The 19,878-nt window shown below is 33.7% G+C and overlaps 2 long non-coding RNA genes across 4 annotated transcripts in view; both read right to left on the bottom strand.

The window, feature by feature from the left end:
• LOC110440109 (uncharacterized) overlaps nt 1-18,399 on the bottom strand; it is a 39,755-nt gene extending 21,356 nt beyond the window's left edge. The window contains exons 1-3 of one of the 3 annotated variants that reach the window (XR_012387330.1): nt 17,972-18,245; nt 9,555-10,270; nt 7,276-7,545 (exon numbers count right to left, since the gene is read on the bottom strand). This is a non-coding gene — a long non-coding RNA (uncharacterized lncRNA). Of the gene's footprint in view, nt 1-7,275; nt 7,546-9,554; nt 10,271-17,971 lie in introns of all 3 variants that reach the window. The other 2 variants (XR_012387332.1, XR_012387331.1) reach the window with 2 other exon arrangements.
• On the bottom strand, nt 12,416-16,397 carry LOC137496732 (uncharacterized). Its single transcript, XR_012387311.1, has 7 exons — nt 16,360-16,397; nt 15,934-16,046; nt 14,849-14,975; nt 14,587-14,672; nt 14,200-14,242; nt 13,844-14,096; nt 12,416-12,707 (listed from the first exon to the last, which is right to left on the bottom strand). It is a non-coding gene; the product is annotated as an uncharacterized lncRNA (long non-coding RNA).
• Nucleotides 18,400-19,878: the final 1,479 nt, after the last annotated feature.

The raw sequence follows: 19,878 nt of genomic DNA, 5'->3' as shown, positions 1-19,878 counted from the left end.
ATAATAAATTAAATAATAATAACAATATTAATTATTATTATTATTGTTATTATTATTATTATCTAAAACTGAATTTAAGATTCATTTATTTATAATACTTCCCACTGCAAAAAAAAAAGGAAAAATATTTATTTTGTTTATTTATTTATTTTATTTTATGGTTTGTACTGTAAATTAAATAATAAATAAATAATGCATAATAAATATTAATACATATTATTATTATATGATATAAAACTCAATTTAAAACAAATATAATTATAATACCTCCCACTGCATTAAAAATATTTAATAAAATTTGAGAGTATACATGTATTTTCATGGTGTGAAGTTGTGAACTGTAAATTTTATATTAATGAAAAATTGTCACATCATATACAAAAACCAAAGACAAAATTAGTATAATAAAAATAAATGAAAAAAAAGAGGAAACTTTAAAACACTATAGCGACATTCATGAAGGACGGTAAGAACTGAAAACCAAGAACTAAGTTGATAAGCCCCAGAAGTGAGTGCTGGCTAACATGTCAAAGGCAAAGTTAATTAGGCAAGTAAGTGTAATTAGGCAAGTCATTGTATAACAATGGTTTGTTCTGTAGACAATCGAAAAAACTATTGCTGAAGGGGGCTAATAATATTGACCTTAAAATGGTTTTAATTTTTTTTTTTTTAAACAGCTTTCATTCTAGACGAAATAAAACAAATCAGACTTTCTGTATAAGAGAAAATATGGTAGGAAATACTAAGAAAAATTCCTTGCTCTGTTAAACATCATTAGGGAAATATTTGAAAAAGAAAAAAAAAACTAAATTCACAGGAGGGCGAATAACTGTGACTTCAACTGTACATTTTCCACAAGGAAGCGAACACATCTCTCCACCAGAAAGATTTGCTCTGTAACCCCAGAGGTTAACTGGCCTTGGTCGGCGCAGCCTGCCAGTGCCAAACGCCTAGGTTTGGCTGTAATCATTTAAACATAGGCTATGAAGTAAAAAGCTAATACGTTCCAAATGGGACATCCTGCAACTTTTCATTTTTGTGATGTTTACACAGCTTTGCTGGTCTTGAGTAACGAGGCTGTGGCTCAGAGAGATCTGAACACAGTCTGATGGAGTCAAAGACCCACATATGCACTGGAGGAAAAGACTCTCCGTTTACAGTAAGATGTAGTTTAACTATTTAGATGTAGTTATTTTAGCAGTTTAGAACATACATTGATAACATGGTTGTTCTGATTTATTATTATTATAGTAATTTGTTGAGAATTAAATAGTTATTAAAATAATCAATCAAGAAGTTATTTATGGGCAATCAATCGATCAGTTAGCTTATCAATCCATCCATCCTTCCATCAGTTATCTATTTGGTCAGTCAGTCGATCTGTCCGTCAATCAATTCATCCATCAATCCATCCATCCATCTATCAGTTATTTATTTGGTCAGTCAATCAATCCATCCATGCATCCATCCATTCATTCATCAGTTATTTATTCAGTCAGTCATTAAATCAATTCAACCATCCATGCATCCATCCATCAATCCATCCATCAGTTATTTTTATATTTGGTCGGTCAATCGATCAGTCAATCAATTGATCAGTTAGTTAATCAATCAATCAATCCATCCATCCATCTATCAGTTATTTATTTGGTCAGTCAATCCATCAGTCAGTCATTTGATCATTTAATTAATCAATCCATCTATCCATCCATCCATCAGTTATTTATTTGGTCAATCCATCAGTCTGTCAACTGATCAGTCAGTTAATCCATCCATCCATCCATCCATCCATCCATTCATCAGTTGTTTATTTGGTTAGTCAGTCGATCAGTCAGTCAACTAATCTGTCAGTTAATCCATCCATCCATCCATCCATCCATGCATCAATCCATCTATCCATCCATCCATCCATCAGTTGTTTATTTGGTTAGTCAGTCGATCAGTCAGTCAACTAATCTGTCAGTTAATCCATCCATCCATCCATCCATCCATGCATCAATCCATCTATCCATCCATCCATCCATCCATCCATCAGTTGTTTATTTGGTTAGTCAGTCGATCAGTCAGTCAATTAATCTGTCAGTTAATCAATCCATCCATCCATCCATCCATCCATGCATCAATCCATCTATCCATCCATCTATCCATCAGTTATTTATTCGGTCAGTCAATCGATCAGTCAGTCAATTGATCAGTCAGTTAATCTATCCATCCATCCATGCATCAATCTATGTATTCATCCATCCATGCATCCATCCATCCATCTATCCATTATTTATTTGGTCAATCAATGCAGTCCATCCATCCGGCAGTCAAGCCATCCATCCACCCACCCATCCATCCCACCAGTTATTTATTTTGTCAGTCATTTAATTTATCCATCCATCCATTCTTCCATCAAATCAATAGTGCAAACAAAAAGATAAAGTAATTAGACTAAGTAAAATAAATTTGTAATTATGTAATTAAACTCTGAACTGTCACCCCACTTTTTGAGTTTAGACTTAAAAATAATATTTGATGAATGAAAATAATCTGTTAGATTTATATAAAATATGGTTCATAAATAAATAAATATTTTAATAAATAAATAATTGAATAAATAAATACATTAAATAAATAAATAAATAAAATAAATAAATAAAAGTCAAGCCTGAAATTATTTATATCCCTTCGGTATAAATAATTCCCAGCTTGACTGTAAAAAAAAAATAAATAAATAAATAAAATGTAAATACATTAACTTAAATTAAAATAAAATATGTATCTACAACTCTTTTCTTAAAACTATTTAATCAATAATAATTGTTGTCTAAAAATACAAAAAATCATTACAAAATTATATAATTGAAAGTGATATATTGACTTAAAATATATATAATTTAAAAGTGATATGATACAATTTTTATCATATATAATTTGATTTTACAAAACAGATTACAAGCAATCACTTACTCATTACTATAACTGAATGAATGAATAAAAGAAAAGAAGGAAGAAAGAAAGAAAGAAAGAAAGAAAGAAAGAAAGAAAGAAAGAAAGAAAGAAAGAATGAATGAATAAATGAATGAACGAATGAATGGAGAAATGGAACCGTGTGTTTCCAGATTATGACTATTATAAAACGTTACGTAATTTAATAATTTAATTGGATTATTTAATTTTTAAGCACAGATCTTGCATGATGAAGATGAGCAGTAACAATGATTATAAATGCAGACACATTAATGGCCACAAATATCCAGAAATGTCCGGTGCGGCAGCACAGATTACAGACATAATGCTTTTTATAGCACAGCAGAACCCTTTCCACAAATGCACCATGATAACCACAGTTTCCGTCAGAATACCAAAGGTAGTGCAGTTATTTTTATTGCATCAAACCTGCGGTAAGCACTGTCATCAAAGCAGTCAAAATCAAAGAAAGACTCTTACACTATTTGAAGTAGATCCCATGTTAATTATAGTTGTACATGGTTAACTGTAGTAACTGTGGTATTTTGGCAAAAAATATGGTTACCATGGTCCTTTTTTTTTTTTTTTTTTTTTGCAAGGACAAAAAGTTCTCTGTAACATTTTGAAGTCCCGAAAATAAAAACCATCATTATTTTCTCACCCCCTGTCATTACCGCACCATTTTTTTATTTCCTCTGTGAAATGCTAAATGATAGGTTTGAGGTTTCATAAAGTCATGTGCATTTAGAAAATCATAAAGGTGAGTAAATGATGACAAAAGGTCACGTATGTTGACCCATAAACGTATTATAATAAAATAAAAAAAATTAAATAGTTTTATTCATATACTAAATTTATTTTATATATACTTTATTTATTTTATTTAAATAGTAAATAAAAAACTAAAATAGTATTCAAATAATACTGTTAATTATTAAAACATAACGTAATATTAAAGAATATTAAATTATATATATATATATATATATATATATATATATATATATATATATGTATGTATGTATGTATGTATGTATGTATGTATGTGTGTATGTGTGTATGTGTATGTGTATGTGTATATATATATATATATATATATATATATATATATATATATATATATATATATATATATATATATATATATATATATATAAATTATTAGTATTTATTCAACATAAAGTATTTATTCAACATCTTTCTTTTCCAAATTATATGATATGAAAATTACATATATTATATTGTCTATATAAACCCAGAGGTTAAAATAATTTCAGGCTTGATTGTTTATATTTATAGATACTACCTGACAAAAGTCTTGTCGTCAATGCCAGTTATAACAGCAACAAATAATAACTTGACTTTGAAACGGAAGTTCTTAAACAACTGCAGCTAAAAAACTTACTGTCACATTGGAGAATTAAGGTAATTTTCAAGCATAAGTTGCTGCAGATACCAAATTGAAATATGAAAACATATGAAATTATAGTTCATATGTTTGGACATACAGTTGAAGTCAGAATTATTAGCCACCCCCCCTCCCCCCCTTCATTTTTTCCCCCAATTTCTTTTTAAGGCACAGAAGACTTTTTCAACACATTTCTAAACATAAACGTTTTAATAACTCATTTCTAATAACAAATTTATTTTTGTCTTTGACATAATGAAAATACATAATATTTTACAGGGCTCGAAATTAACTTTTTTACTTGGTAGCACCGGTGCTCCCAACTTCAAATATTTAGGAGCACCAAAAAAATTTTAGGAGCACCAGAAAAAATTTAGGAGCACCCACCAAAAATGAATGAGCACCGCTGCAAATTGTTTTTTTAAAGGATTTATTGTATTTTAAAACAACATTAATAGGACTGACAAAAACCAGAAACAACTATCTAATTAAAGCTGTGAAAACATTGATATTTGTGTGCAATAATTCCAAAATGAATGTCTAATAATTATAGAATATTAATAATAATGAAAATGACAATAATAGTAACAAATGAATTCCATTTCTCATTATGATACTGCCTTGAATGTGCATGAATGTAGGTTTTCTGCTATAAAAAGTCTGTTACTTTATGAAAAATAATTGTATAGTTTGCATCAAACAAAAATGAAGCATTGCAGTAAGAAATATTTATTTTGTACTGCTGTTTTTATATGCATGTCAATTTAATAAATAATATTTCTGCTACAAAACAAACAAAAGATTATAATAAATCATTCAATTCAATGATGAAAGCTGCAAAGCAGTCATCAGTAAATAAAAATAAAAATAATATACACCTCAAACAAGAATAGACAAAAGAAAGTAAGTAAAGTCTCACTTCTATCACTCTTTAAAAGTTTTGGTTTCAGTTTGTGTCAATTTAAAGGTTCAGTCTGAGATGATCTTCATTTTTCTGTGTTAGTGGAAAAGCTGGCGAGTCAGCCGACCTATTTTATGAGCAGGCAGCGCAAGATTCTTGCGCTAACCATCGGCGCAATACCGGTCTTTGTTATGAGCCGCAGTTTCAGTGTAAACTTAGTAAAGGCGAGCTTCTTTGGCGATGATATGTACAGTATTAGATTTGACTTTTAGCGGACATTTGCGCTGAACACGCAGTGAATGCAACGCATGGAGATTCGGGCGCCTTCTCCAAGAAGCGCGTACTCGATTGATCTCAGCTGGCGGATCATTATTCACCACGTGACGTGTTATGATCGCTCTTATCTGCGCCTCAACTTTAGGTGGGGTTTGTAAACCTGTGTGCTTTAAGTTTTTACTCTTCAGCCGTTTGCATTCCTCGTGGTCATAAAAGCTCCTTCCCTGTCATCTGACAGCGGAATACCTTGAGTGAATGACAGCTAATATAAACCAATATAGCGGCAGTGAAGAGCGATTCAGCACGTTTTCACAAAAAATCAAAACAGGTCGCACTACAACCATTATCTGCAGTCGCACTAATGCTCCCATATATATTATGAGGTCGCATAGATAAATTTTCGGGCGCATATGCGACCAAAATGGTCGCAATTTCGAGCCCTGTTTTAGGTTGAAGTATAAGAGGGAGTGCTATCCTGCTGAAGAATTTGCCCTCTCCTGTGGTTTGTAATGTAATGGGCAGCACAAATGTCTTGATACCTCAGGCTGTTGATGTTGCCATCCCCATACTGAATGTAACCCCAAACCATGATTTTTCCTTCACCAAACTTGACTGATTTCTCTAAGAATCTTGTCTCCATGTGGATTCCAATAGGTCTTCTGCAGTATTTGTGATGATTGGGATGCACAGATGCTTCATCTGAGAAATCTACCTTGTCACTTTCCAAATCTATGTGGAAATGACTAAGGATATTAAACAGCACTAAACAGCTAAAACTACTCACGTTTATGAAAATACATGAAAATACAAATACTATAAAAAAGTGAAGTCAGTATTGTTGTACGGGGCCGAAACCTGCAGGATAACCTAAACTACCACCCAAAGAATCCAGACTTTCATCAACAGAAAGATTCTACACATTCGCTGGCCTGACAAGATCAGGAACACCAACCTATGGTCCTATTAATTAATTAATTAATTAATTAAAATAATACATAAAGTTAAATAAATAAACAATGAAATAAATAAACAATGAAAAATTAAGTTAATTAATAAACAATGACATAAATAAATAAATAAATAAATAAATAAATAAATAAATAAATAAATAAATAAATAAAAACTGATTTAAAATATTAAATAAATGAGTGGTCAGAGAGATTTTCACATTATCTTATAACAATCCAACCTCAGCACCTTATCGTTCCTTCTCTTGCGCTACATGAACATTACACACGTCTTTTTATTGGTTAAATAAGTGCATCACCCCTTATTTTTGTTTAGGATCATCAGTGTGAATGCACTACACACACTAATTATACAACAAAATGGCACAGAAAGTATGCTGTTTGTGACGCACATTAAGTCAAATAAATTTTATGAGATTATGCAACTATGATTTGAGAAAAGCAACCTTGTAACACCATAGTATCCAGCCAAAACACAAGCAGATGCAAACAATACTGAAGATGAGAGAAGTTCTGTCAATATTCAAAATTTCAATATTTGAATAATAAAAAATATTTTATTATTCAAATATTGTTTGAATTCAAAGAATATGTAAATTATTGCAATTTGCATTTCATTCTGACTGCTGTTGTTAAACTATAGTGTCATCTCTCTTAAGTGCACGTGACATTACTCTGTCAGCCAATCAGACCACCCAAATGCAATTTTCCCATGCCCGTATCACTATCATCACTTCCTTCTCACATGCCATTATTTTGCAACATACCGTTTCCACGACGACGCAGCAGCAAAACCTAGAACAATGTCAGGATTGACGTGATCAGGTCAGCGGGTACAGTGGCACATGACGACGGGAACCCACGGCACACGGGCATTCCCAGGATCTGCCTTTCTCTGAGAACGACAGCATGACAAAGACGTGCCCTTCCACACCCAGGACACCAGACCACGCCATATGGAGACATCTTTCCATCTTCTGTGAGCCAAGCAGGACACCATCAGACGGTGGAAGAGGATTATTATTCACTACGGAAATCTGAGAGAAATAAAAATCAGGCTATAGTGAACCAGATTTCCAATGATAATACAGAACAGAAATGTTGTCAGGATGGCACAGAGATCAATTGTGATTCTGTTTTTGTTTTTAATGCTTTGTGTTATGCAGAAATTAAATTTGTTTCTGATCTATTCTTTGGTCAAGATTGAAAGCACCTTCATTATTTTTTTAACAAAGAAGATTAAAGTTACCCATTAAATGAAGACATGAACTGACAGCATACCAATAATGACATTTTGATATTATCAGACTAAAGTGGCTTAATGTGAATTCAGTTCAATTCGATGTGATTCAATTCAGTTCCGTTCAAGTTACTTTATTTGACCCTATGGGGGGGCCATTCAAGGTGCATGGACATAGTTTCTAAACCACATTATAAAAAAAATGTGTCAAACAAATAAATTAATAATTTAAAATAAATTAATAAAAAAACAAACATACAGCCAAATAAATAAATAACAAATAAATATATAAACAAACAAAAACAAATAAATGAATAAATGATAAACAAATAAATTAACAAATAAAAAGCCAAATAAAAAAATTAACAAATAAATAATATAACAAACAAACAAATAAACAATTTAATTAAATTCAGTTCAGTACAATTCACTTTATTATTATTAAATTATTTTATTTAACCTTTTTTTGGCCATTCAAGGTGCATGGACAGTTTCTAATACATTATAAAAAAAAATGTGACAAAAAAATAAATTAATAATTTAAAATAAATTAATAAAAAAACAAACAGCTAATTAAATAACAAATAAACCAATAAATATAGAAACAAACAAAAACAAATAAGTGAATAAATAATAAACAAAAAAATTATAAAAATAAATAAATAAATATAATAAACAAACAGCCAAATAAACAATTTAATTAAATTCAGTTCAGTTTAATCGACTTTATTATTATTAAATTATTTTATTTAACTTAAGTTGGCAATTTAAGGTGCATGGACATAGTTTCTAACACACATTATAATATAAATGTGTCAAATAAATAAATAAATAAACAGCCAAACAAATACATTAACAAACAAATAAATATAACAAACAAACCAACAAACAATTACATATATTAACAAACAAACAAATACATAAAAATAACAAGCAAACAATTAAATATATAAACAAACAAACAAATACATGTATAAATAAATTAATAAAAAAACTAATGGCCAAAATAAACAAACAAATAAAAAATAAATAAATACAAAATGAATGACTGGTCTGTGTAAAAATAAATAAAAAAATAAATAAAATAAAAAAATTCACATCTTTGGACTAGGCATGGGACGATAATCGTTTTCAAGGTATACCGCGGTTTTAAGATTTTAAAACCACAAAAATTTACTGCTATACCAATCCAAAGGTATGTGAAAGATTTTTTTATTTACATTTTTTTCAGGCTATAGTGAACCATTGAGATTTCCAATGATAATACAGAACAGAAATGTTGTCAGGATGGCACAGAGATTAATTGTGATTCTGTATTTGTTTTTTAATGCTTTGCGTCATGCAGAAATTAAATTTATTTCTGATCTATTCTTTGGTCAAGTTTGAAAGCACCTTCATTATTTATTTTATTTTTTTTACAAAGAAAATTAAAGTTAGCCATTAAACGAAGAACTGACAGCATACCAATAATGACATTTTAATATTATCAGACTAAAGAAACTGAATTAATGTTAATTCAGTTCTATTCAATGCGATACAATTCAGTTCAGCTCAAGTTGTATGTTTATATGCATTATGTCACTAAAACTGGTCTTGTCGGATATTAGAAAGATGTTTTTGTAAGCATTGTGGAAGCCACTTTTTAAAGTGTCAACATTGAGATGGGAAAATAAGGGATATCCCACCCCCTATATATTTGCAATGCTTGCAAAAACATCTTTCTAATAAACGACAAGACCAGTCTTAGTGACATAATGCATATAAACAAACAACTTAAAAATGACATCTTCCAGAGGAAATCGCTACCTTGAAATGGACATCTTGGCAATGCTATCAGGGCCAGAGTAACTTCCAAAATCATGTCCCATGCAGGGTCTGAAAATGACAAACATCATAACGCAGCTCTTTCCTAATGCATTTGGACTTGGTGTATGATTGAATTTTTTGAAATGGCTCTTTGGCAGCCTCAACTGGCAGCAATTGTGTGAAATGACAGCGAGCGTCTGGAGAGGCTGACCACATCTCTGCTGACATCTGCAGACCCGCTGAGAGGAACTAATAATGTGGGACTAAAAGAAATGTCCTTTCTGTGAGAGTAACCGGTTTCATGTGCATCTCGACCAGCATTGTCATTATGCTGTCTGTAGAAAGCGGTTTTCCCTTTTAGAACACACAGAGAGGATAATTGTATGTTTGAGTTAACATTAATGAGCTCTGGCAGTCTAATGGGCAAAAACACTTTTTAAAGTGGCCCTATTATGCTATTTTAAAAGTTCCTAACTCCTTTTAGACGTGTCCTACAATAGATTCACAGCTATCCAAGATCAAAATATACTGTACTTATCTCATAATATCCAATGCAGTGTCAGCTCTTTTCTCTCAGTGTCTGAAACAGTTGGTTAAAGGATTCTGTCTCTACAGCTCCGCCTTTCCAAGTGCCTGCTCTGCTCTGATTGGTCAGATGGCCAATCAGATGGCCGTTGTGATTAGTCTACCATTTACAGCGTGTTAAAAAACCAAATCTAAAAAAAAAATCACATTTTTTGTAGTGCATTTAAAATTAATTTGTGAGTGCAGAAAACAACACAAGGCAAACTACTAACTATTATGAAATTTGAGCGTGAAAGTACACATTTTTAACAAATTCGTTAAAAACTTAATTGAGAAAAAAATTTAAAAGACACCTTGAAAACTGAGTTTCTCTAAATTTACTAGATTTTTCTAGCTTTTCATTTTAAACTTACTAGATATTACTGAACTATATTTATTCTATAATGCAGAGACACCCAAAGTAGAGCCCGTGGGCCAAAGTTGGCCCATTGTAACCTTCCATTTGGCCCACCATCCCATCTGACGTAAACTTTTTTTTATTGGATTTTTGTTTTACTGCTGAGCTACAAAAAAGGCAAACTGCAATTTAGGGCTCTATTTTGACGGTCCATGCGCAGAGCGCAAAACGCAGGGCGCAAATGCTTTCAGGGCGTGTCAGAGCGCGTTTTTCCTAATTTAAGGATGGGAAATCTGCCTTGCGCTTCGGCGCATGGTCTAAAAGGGTTGAGTTTATTTTCTTAATGAGTTATAGGTGTGTTTTAAGAATAAACCAATTAGAGTCTCATCTCCTATTCCCTTTAAGAGTCAGCTGCGTCGCGCCAAGAGCGCATTCGCTATTTACAGGACGCAAAGTAAGTCTAAGTGGAAAAACTGAGCATTTCACTAGTAAACAGTTAACAGTAAGCAGTTTTGTAACAGAAAACTGTTAAACAGAGCATCTACTGCGTGAGAATGAGAGATAATGGATCACTTTCACTTTCACTCTTGGATAGGGAAACCTTTACGCACAGACATCAATTAGTCTATAAATAAATACTTTTGTTTGTTAAGCGCAAATATTCGTTTCAAAACTATTTCTAAATTCAGTTCTAATTTCCAGCAAACGAATAAATGAATAATAATAACGAAGTGTGTTCAAAAACCTGAGTTATATCCTAAAACACATGCTGCCCCATATGGTCTAAAACCTTACAGGTGGGCAAATCGAAGCATGTTTTTAATAAAACAAATATAAATATGGATATAATAAATAATACTGCTAATAATAATAACATTATACAAAAGCAAATTGTTATGAATAAACTGAAAAAGCCTCCCGAGATGAAGACATAAAAGCAGTGGTTTTTCATATTTATGTAGGCTAGAAAATAATATGTTTTGTAATATTTTAATCCTTTATATTTATATTCTATATTTATTCTTATTATATACTATATATATATATCCTTAATATTTACATTTTTTCATATGTAAAGATATTTGCCTATTGCTCTCTTGTGCGTATTAAGCAGTGTGTAAGCGAGGCGCAACTCTGCGCCGGAGTTTAGACCGGGTTAGTTTTGGTCTAATGAAAAATGTATTATAGTTTCTCAAAATAATAACGCGACAGCGTTCCGCCTTAGAACGCCTCCCTTTTTAGACCAGAACGCCTATGGGCGCACAAATGAGCGCTAATGCGTTTGCTATTTAAACAGCGAAGCGCAACGCCTCAAAACGACTCTTGCGCCAAGCTTAAACTACCAAAAGACTACTGCGTCACGCCTTGCGCCACACTGCGCCGGGTGTATGATAGGGCCCTAAATGTTTCAATGAAATGTTTTAAATGAATCAGATTTTTAAAAATGTAAATACTGTCACTCGACAGATAGAGGACTATGCAGAAGACATCGGGGAGCAAATCAAAGCAAAAACTACTGTAACTTCATTCTGTTATAAATTCTAAGTTCAAGAAATTATAAGTTCATTATAAAAATGTAAAATATATGATGCTGCATTAGTTAATATAAAGCAATGTTTTCTAGTAATTTAAAAAATATTATTAAGTTATTTAGGAAGATACCCATGGCGACTATACACAGCAAAATATGGGGACCCAAAACAACTCTATGGGTGTTAATTTCAACACTTTGAAAGTGTCTCATGGGGTCCACTCAAAACAGAGTTAAATCAACACTTTCAAAAGGGTCGGCATATTGACACCGAAGTAAGGGTTAATTTTAACTCTGGGCAGAGTTAAAAAATGTAACTATATTTAACACCGCCTGGTGTAATATATTGTTTTTTTTATTCAACTCTCTTGAGTGTAAATATGGTAAAAAGGTCAAATAGACTGTAAATTACAAAAGAAAAAACATTTTATTTGAAAACATTCACCACTTCAACAATTCATTCAGTTTTTAAAATGCAACAATGTCAAATATGCTTTAAATGTTTTATTAGTATCAACAGTATTAACAAAATATGTATGACCAGTGCTCAAAAAGGCTGTTTTAGTCCTTTGGTCCAAACTTGATGTTTCATCAGAGCAATTTGAAAGTTCAATATATCGTCACTCATAGTTTTCTTTTGAACGCATAGTTTTCTTCTGAAATTACATTTTAAACAACTTGGCGTGCAAATCTTTCACTTCTGGGGCCTCATGTATCAACGCTGCGTACGCACAAAAACTTTGCGTACGCCAGGTTTCACGCTCAGAATCGCTCACGTTTGGATTTACTAACAATGAACTGAACGTGGGAATGTGCGCAGGTTCACGGCAGCTTTCTGGCAGGCGTACGCACATTTTTTGTGCGTGTCTGTTTTATTTCCATTGGCGACTCCTAGAGGCAGTTGTGTTAAATTCTTCTCTACAAAGTGTCTGATCCTTGCAATGGCAGCTGTATGAGACGGGTTCATATAGTAGGTATGTAAGATTTCCATACCATACAGTTGACCAGCTAAACATTAAAGCGCAAATTGCAGCAGTCGCAATGTAATCTGAGCAATCTACCGCACACACATTGCTATAAAGACACTATCTGAAGATGAATTTGCATGCGTGAATCAGAAACATTTCCATTCAATAAATGTGCAAATAAAATATGATGCACAAACTTATTGATGATTCCTACTTGTCTTTCTCTTGATAAATAGTGGGCAAAATCTGATATGTAGCGGGGGAAAAAAGAAGAAAGAATTTATCAGACGCTGGATTCGAGCCGAGTTTACGCTCAAATTTGTCTGTACATGATCTCATGCTTCTTATGAGGTGCGCCACTGAGACCGCTTAGGGTATTGCAACATTTTTCAGTTATAAACCAGACTACTTCTTTTTTAAATGCACTCAGTGCGATGTTCAGACCCAACTGTGTTAACCGTATCAGCTAAACTCTCCCACTCTATTTTTTTCTTTTGTTGTTAATTCCGGAGAACAAACTTGCAAATAACACCGCTTTTCTCCGGTCTACCTCCGAAAGCAGCACCTCCAATTCACATTCTGTTCAAAGTTTCTCTTTTTGCTTGATTTTGCCGTTGCTTTTTCGTTGGGTTTTGCCATTAGCATAGTCATTAGCATATTCATACGGGGGAGGAGGCAGGGAGGGGTTTTGTGCTCGTGCATGTTGCGCTCAGTTTCACGTTCATTCAGATGTACAAAAGAATATGCGTGAGATTCGGCGTACGCAGTGTTTCATACATCTGAATTTTTTTCTGCGTACGCACATTTACAGCTTCGTGCGTACGCAATGTTTTAGTAAGATTTCCACGCAAGTCTTCGTACATGAGGCCCCTGGTGTTTCCTTGGTCCTCCATATCAAACACAGCAGTTTAAATGAAGGTATAAATGCTGTAAACTTGTGTGAAAACAAACTGGAGCTAGGAAATCTCATCAAGCATGTCCTGTGAATGAAGTGCTTCCCAGCCACAGGATGACCTTTTTATCCATGACAATGTAGTAGCTGCTGATCGCTCGTCTGGTGGTTCCTGGTGCACGGATATAGGGTGATGCTCATCTAAGAACTCTTCAAGACTCCAGCATGACTAAGAAAAATGTTTGAAAACAAAAACAAATTGCAATCAAATTCTATGATATATTTAAAAGATCATTTAAAGTAAATAAAACATTCAAGAAATCTAAACTCACCTTTTGAAAATCTTCATGATGATCCACAACTTGACTCTCCCAGCTGGTTGAGGTGACAGGATATGGAAAAGTAGAAAAAGCACATATATCACTGTTGGATCTACAAAAACAATTAGGTTAACCACTATGACTAGAACTGGAAAAACAGGCAGCTGTCTGTCCAGAATCCTCAATTTAACACATCACTTGGAGCAAAATTTAGAGGAGCTTAAAATGTTTTATATCATTTAGTGATGCTGACTTCCCCAAAATATTGGCCACAGTGTAAAAAATATTCATAAACTTACAGTTTTCTGTAAGCGTGTGCGTGCGTGTGTGTGTGCGTGTGTGTGTGTGTGTGTGTGTGTGTGTGTGTGTGTGTGTGTGTGTGCGTGCGTGTTTCTTTACCAGATTCAACTTGTTAGGCCCTTTCAGGTCCAGTATTGACGCCACCTATCCTGGAGTCTAGCAGATGTTTCAGGTCCAAATATAATCTAAAATATTAGGATAAGCAGAAGAGGAAAAGTGCAAAGTAAAGAGCAAAACATTATTTAAGTAACAGTTCACCCCCAATACAAAACTTATCACCTTCATGTCATTTGTTATTCTCTAATGCTCTAATACCCTCTCAGCTTATTGTGAAACAAATACAGAACTTTATCAAACATACCTTCATTATTATCACCACATATGACCAAGAAGGTGTGCTTGGTCATTTCACCAACTCTGGAAATACACCATCCGTCTCTAATCAGCCACCGTCACAGGGTCTTGTGTTATTGTATAGAGAACTGTGGCTATTAAAAAACAACAAAACATTTGTATCTAACACATATGCATAACCTTCAGATAAAAAAGAGAGATGAACATCACAAAGTATGCCTCACACTTTTTCAGATATCTTTTGATTCAGATGTTGATTATTGATAAATCTACAAATCAAACCTGTATCATCATTAGGCTGCTCAAATATGAATCAGTTGATTAATTTTACAGACAGGTGGCTGTAAATAAAACGAAACTGTCTTTAATAAAACGGAAATGTTGTGTACAGTACATGCTAAGTTTAGCCTATAGTTTAAGCACAATATCATGCGGGAGAAAAAGCTTGACTAAGATGTTCCTGACAACAGAAATAGCCTAACTTACTAACGTCAGACATCCCGAGTTGGGAAAAGTCATTTTCGGGGGATACAGAGTTGATTTGCGGGAGGTAGCGGAAAAGATGAGTACTTGAAGAGCGGTGGGGGTGACTTGCGCGCGACGTACCTGAAGAGCGGTGGGGGTGACTTGCGCGCGACGTACCTGAAGAGCTGGGAGGGATGCGGTGGAGAGGGGTGTGCAAAGTGTTTAATGACCGGGCGGGAGACGCGCGATTTCCGGGAGATTATCATTCATTTGCGGGCATCTACTTGGGCATCTGGGAGTCTCTGTGCATTTGCGGGATAACGTTAACGTTAGTCCCGCAACTTCCGGGAGACTTCTGTAACGTTAAATGTCTGAGAAAGTGCAAACGCGGTCATTTAAAGACATTAATTTTAACATTCCGACTTTAATGGTTGTCAACACTTCATATAATTCAAGCGTACGTTATCACGCGAGTCTATGGAGTAACGGTATATGGATGGCCACGAATGAACCATTTTAAAAGGGCCGCGGTGTTTAAAATAACCAAATTAACGTACACGACTAACAAACAATCATATATTTCAGTCAGGAAGCCTTTTACAAGTAAGCATATGTTGATTTACTCACCAGATATGTTTCAGAAACTCTCCAGAGCTTATGGAAACCGTCCTGTGTTGCCGTTAGCATCCGGGCAGAGTAGGCTAACGTTAGGCGGCTCCGGGGATTCCCTCGCTAGTTTGCTTCGAATTAAAGGAGAAGTGTCGATTTTATTTTACAGATGGGAACAACGCACAAAATGGCATTAAGCGTGACAGAAATGTGTTGAACATGTACATTTGATGTTTTTATGCACTATGTATGCGTGATATATAAAAACATTCTTGAAAAGAAGTCAATAGTAATGCAGTTAAGCTAGATACACAAACGACCATGAATGAACCGCAAAAGTTTAAAATTGTCACTCTATTCTAAAGTTATTAACTTAATATGTTTACAACTGTATTTCATTAAAGAAAGTCAGTAAAATACCAACATTTAGGTAGTTTGACTCACCAGTTGCTGTTCTAAACCTCAGATGGAAAATGGCGTCTGGAAAATTCTTCAGTGACTGGGGCTGCATGAATTCCCGGATGTTGGAAATAACACCACCAAGTGTTGAAAAGATAACTCCTTGATTTCGCACTGAATAAAATCAATTCTAACTCTTATTATATTCATTTATCAAAATCTAACTCTTTAACGTCAACACTTTACTCTGAAATGCTTCAACACCGAGAATTTAACTCTGATGAATTTGCTGTGTATTTACCTTTGGCCCACTAGACTCAAGTTTGGTTTCTGGCCCTTCATAAGAAAAGGTTTGGGCACCCCTGCTATGAAGGAAACATACATGACTTTCTTCATTCTTATACTGCTGAAACATTGATTTTGTGTTAAAATAAAATCTTCTAAATGTTTTTTTATGAACAATAAAACACAACTGCGTTTTACAAAATAAATAAAATTTAAAATAAATCTCTCTCATATATATATATATATATATATATATATATATATATATATATATATATATATATATATATATATATATAGTTGAAGTCAGAATTATTAGCCCCCCTGTAGTATTAACCCCCTCCTCCCCACCCCTGTTTATTTTTTCCCTAATTTCTGTTTAATGGAGAGAATATTTCTTCAACACATTTCTAAACATAATAGTTTTAATAACTCATTTCTAATAACTGATTTATTTTATCTTTGCCATGATGACAGTAAATAATATTTTACTTGATATTTTTCAAGACACTTCTATACAGATTAAAGTGACATTTAAAGGCTTAACTAGGTTAATTAGGTTAACTAGGCAGGTTAGGGTAATTAGGCAATTTTGAATAACGATGTTTTTTTTCTGTAGACTGTAGATCAAAAAAAATATATAGCTTAAATGGGCTAATAATTTTGACTTTAAAATGTTTTTTTTTTTTTTTCAAAACTGCTTTTATTCTAGCTGAAATAAAACACATAAGACTTTCTCCAGAAGAAAAAATAATTATCAGACATACTCTGAAAATTTTCTTGCTCTGCTAAACATTATTTGGGAAGCATTTTTAAAAAAAGAAAAAGCAAGGGGGGCTAATAATTCCAACTTCAACTGTGTGTATGTATATATATATATATATATATATATATATATATATATATATATATATATATATATATATATATATATATATACACACACACACACACACACACACACAGTTGAAGCCAAAAGAATTAGCCCCCCTTTTGATTTTTTTTCTTTTATTTGTGAATTGGGTAAGCTAAATTGTCTGTAGTGTATGTGTGTGTGTGTGTGTGTGTGTGTGTGTGTGTGTGTGTGTGTGTGTGTGTGTGTGTAAATGGTAGTGTATGGATGTTTCCCTGTGATGGGTTGCAGGGCATCCGCTGCGTAAAAGAAATCCTGGATAAGTTGGCGATTAATTCCGCTGTGGCGACCCCTGATTAAAAAAGGGACTAAGCCAAAAAGAAAATGTCTTACAAGAAAAATTAATGAATTAAAAAAACGAATGTATAAAAAGTAAATAATTTGCAAATAATTTGTTAAATAAAATTAAATTAAATAATAGTTTTGAAGCAATGTGCAAGGCATAAGACTGCAAAATACCTGTGTGGTTGCTGTTGCTAGGTTGTTTCTTATTGGCCGAAACGTGAGTGACAACACAGGTTAACAGTACGTTATTGGCTGGAGTTTTTTTAGGCCTGGGACGGCTCAAGGACTCGTGAAGCTCCTGCTTGTTATCTCTGTGTTGTTGGGAGTTTCACAGCTGGCAACTGCTGCTGCCGCGGTCATTTCCGTCTCATTTCAGCCCAGGATATTACTCACAGCATCAACAGACTGCAGGGAAAATGGAGATCATCGCTGTGTGTGCAGGCGGAGTGACACTTACCTGACGGAGGCGGGACTTCCTGTGGGAAAACAGGAAGCTGCTTTCAGGGGCAGAAACGCTATAAGAAAACGGCAGGCACTTTTTTCCAGGGGTTTCAGTACAGCGTAACCGCTACTACGTCATCGAGTGGGCGTGGCCTATCTGTGAATTTGCATAGGTCACGGATCATGCGCAGATTGTGAAAACAGCCGTTAGATTCAGATACCTGTACGTATTCGCAGGGGTTTCGTGTCAAATGCCTTTTATATGCAGTACTAAATAGCTGTCCTGATCGCAGGTGTTTCATGTGAAGTCAGTGTATGTTATATTAAACAAATTAACTTAAGATACCTCTCAGATTACATTAATACTGTTATAACTTAAGATACCTGTCCCGATTCTACGGCTTTTGTGTCAAATACTTTATATATCATATACAGTAGCATCAGATACCTGTCCTGATCTCAGGGGTTTCATGTATAATTACTTTTATATTAGTTAACATCAGATACCTGACCTGATCCCAGGGGTTTCATGTATGATCACTTTTATATTATATACAGTAACATCAGATACCTGTCCTGATCCCAGGGGTTTCATGTATGATCAATTTTATATATATTAACATCAAATACCTGTCCTGATCCCAGGTGTTTCATGTATGATCAATTTTATATATATTAACATCAAATACCTGTCCTGATCCCAGGTGTTTCATGTATGATCACTTTTATATTAGTTGACATCAGATACCTGTCCTGATCCCAGGTGTTTCATGTATGATCACTTTTATATTAGTTGACATCAGATACCTCTCCTGATCCCAGGTGTTTCATGTATGATCACTTTTATATTATATACAGTAACATCAGATACCTGTCCTGATCCCAGGTGTTTCATGTATGATCACTTTTATATTAGTTAACATCAGATACCTGTCCTGATCCCAGGTGTTTCATGTATGATCAATTTTATATATATTAACATCAAATACCTGTCCTGATCCCAGGTGTTTCATGTATGATCACTTTTATATTATATACAGTAACATCAGATACCTGTCCTGATCCCAGGGGTTTCATGTATGATCACTTTTATATTATATACAGTAACATCAGATACCTGTCCTGATCCCAGGTGTTTCATGTATGATCACTTTTTTATATATTAACATCAGATACCTGTCCTGATCCCAGGTGTTTCATGTATGATCACTTTTATATTATATACAGTAACATCAGATACCTGTCCTGATCCCAGGGGTTTCATGTATGATCACTTTTATATTATATACAGTAACATCAAATACCTGTCCTGATCCCAGGGGTTTCATGTATGATCACTTTTATATTATATACAGTAACATCAAATACCTGTCCTGATCCCAGGGGTTTCATGTATGATCACTTTTATATTAGTTAACATCACATACCTGTCCTGATCTCAGGGGTTTCATGTATGATCACTTTTATATACAGTAACATCAGATACCTGTCCTGATCCCAGGGGTTTCATGTATGATCACTTTTATATTAGTTAACATCAGATACCTGTCCTGATCTCAGGGGTTTCATGTATGATCACTTTTATATTAGTTAACATCAGATACCTGTCCTGATCCCAGGGGTTTCATGTATGATCACTT

The sequence above is a fragment of the Danio rerio genome, chromosome 11 (assembly GCF_049306965.1).
Source record: "Danio rerio strain Tuebingen ecotype United States chromosome 11, GRCz12tu, whole genome shotgun sequence".
Taxonomy (NCBI): Eukaryota; Metazoa; Chordata; class Actinopteri; order Cypriniformes; family Danionidae; genus Danio; species Danio rerio.
This window is presented reverse-complemented; position numbering and strand designations above follow the sequence as displayed.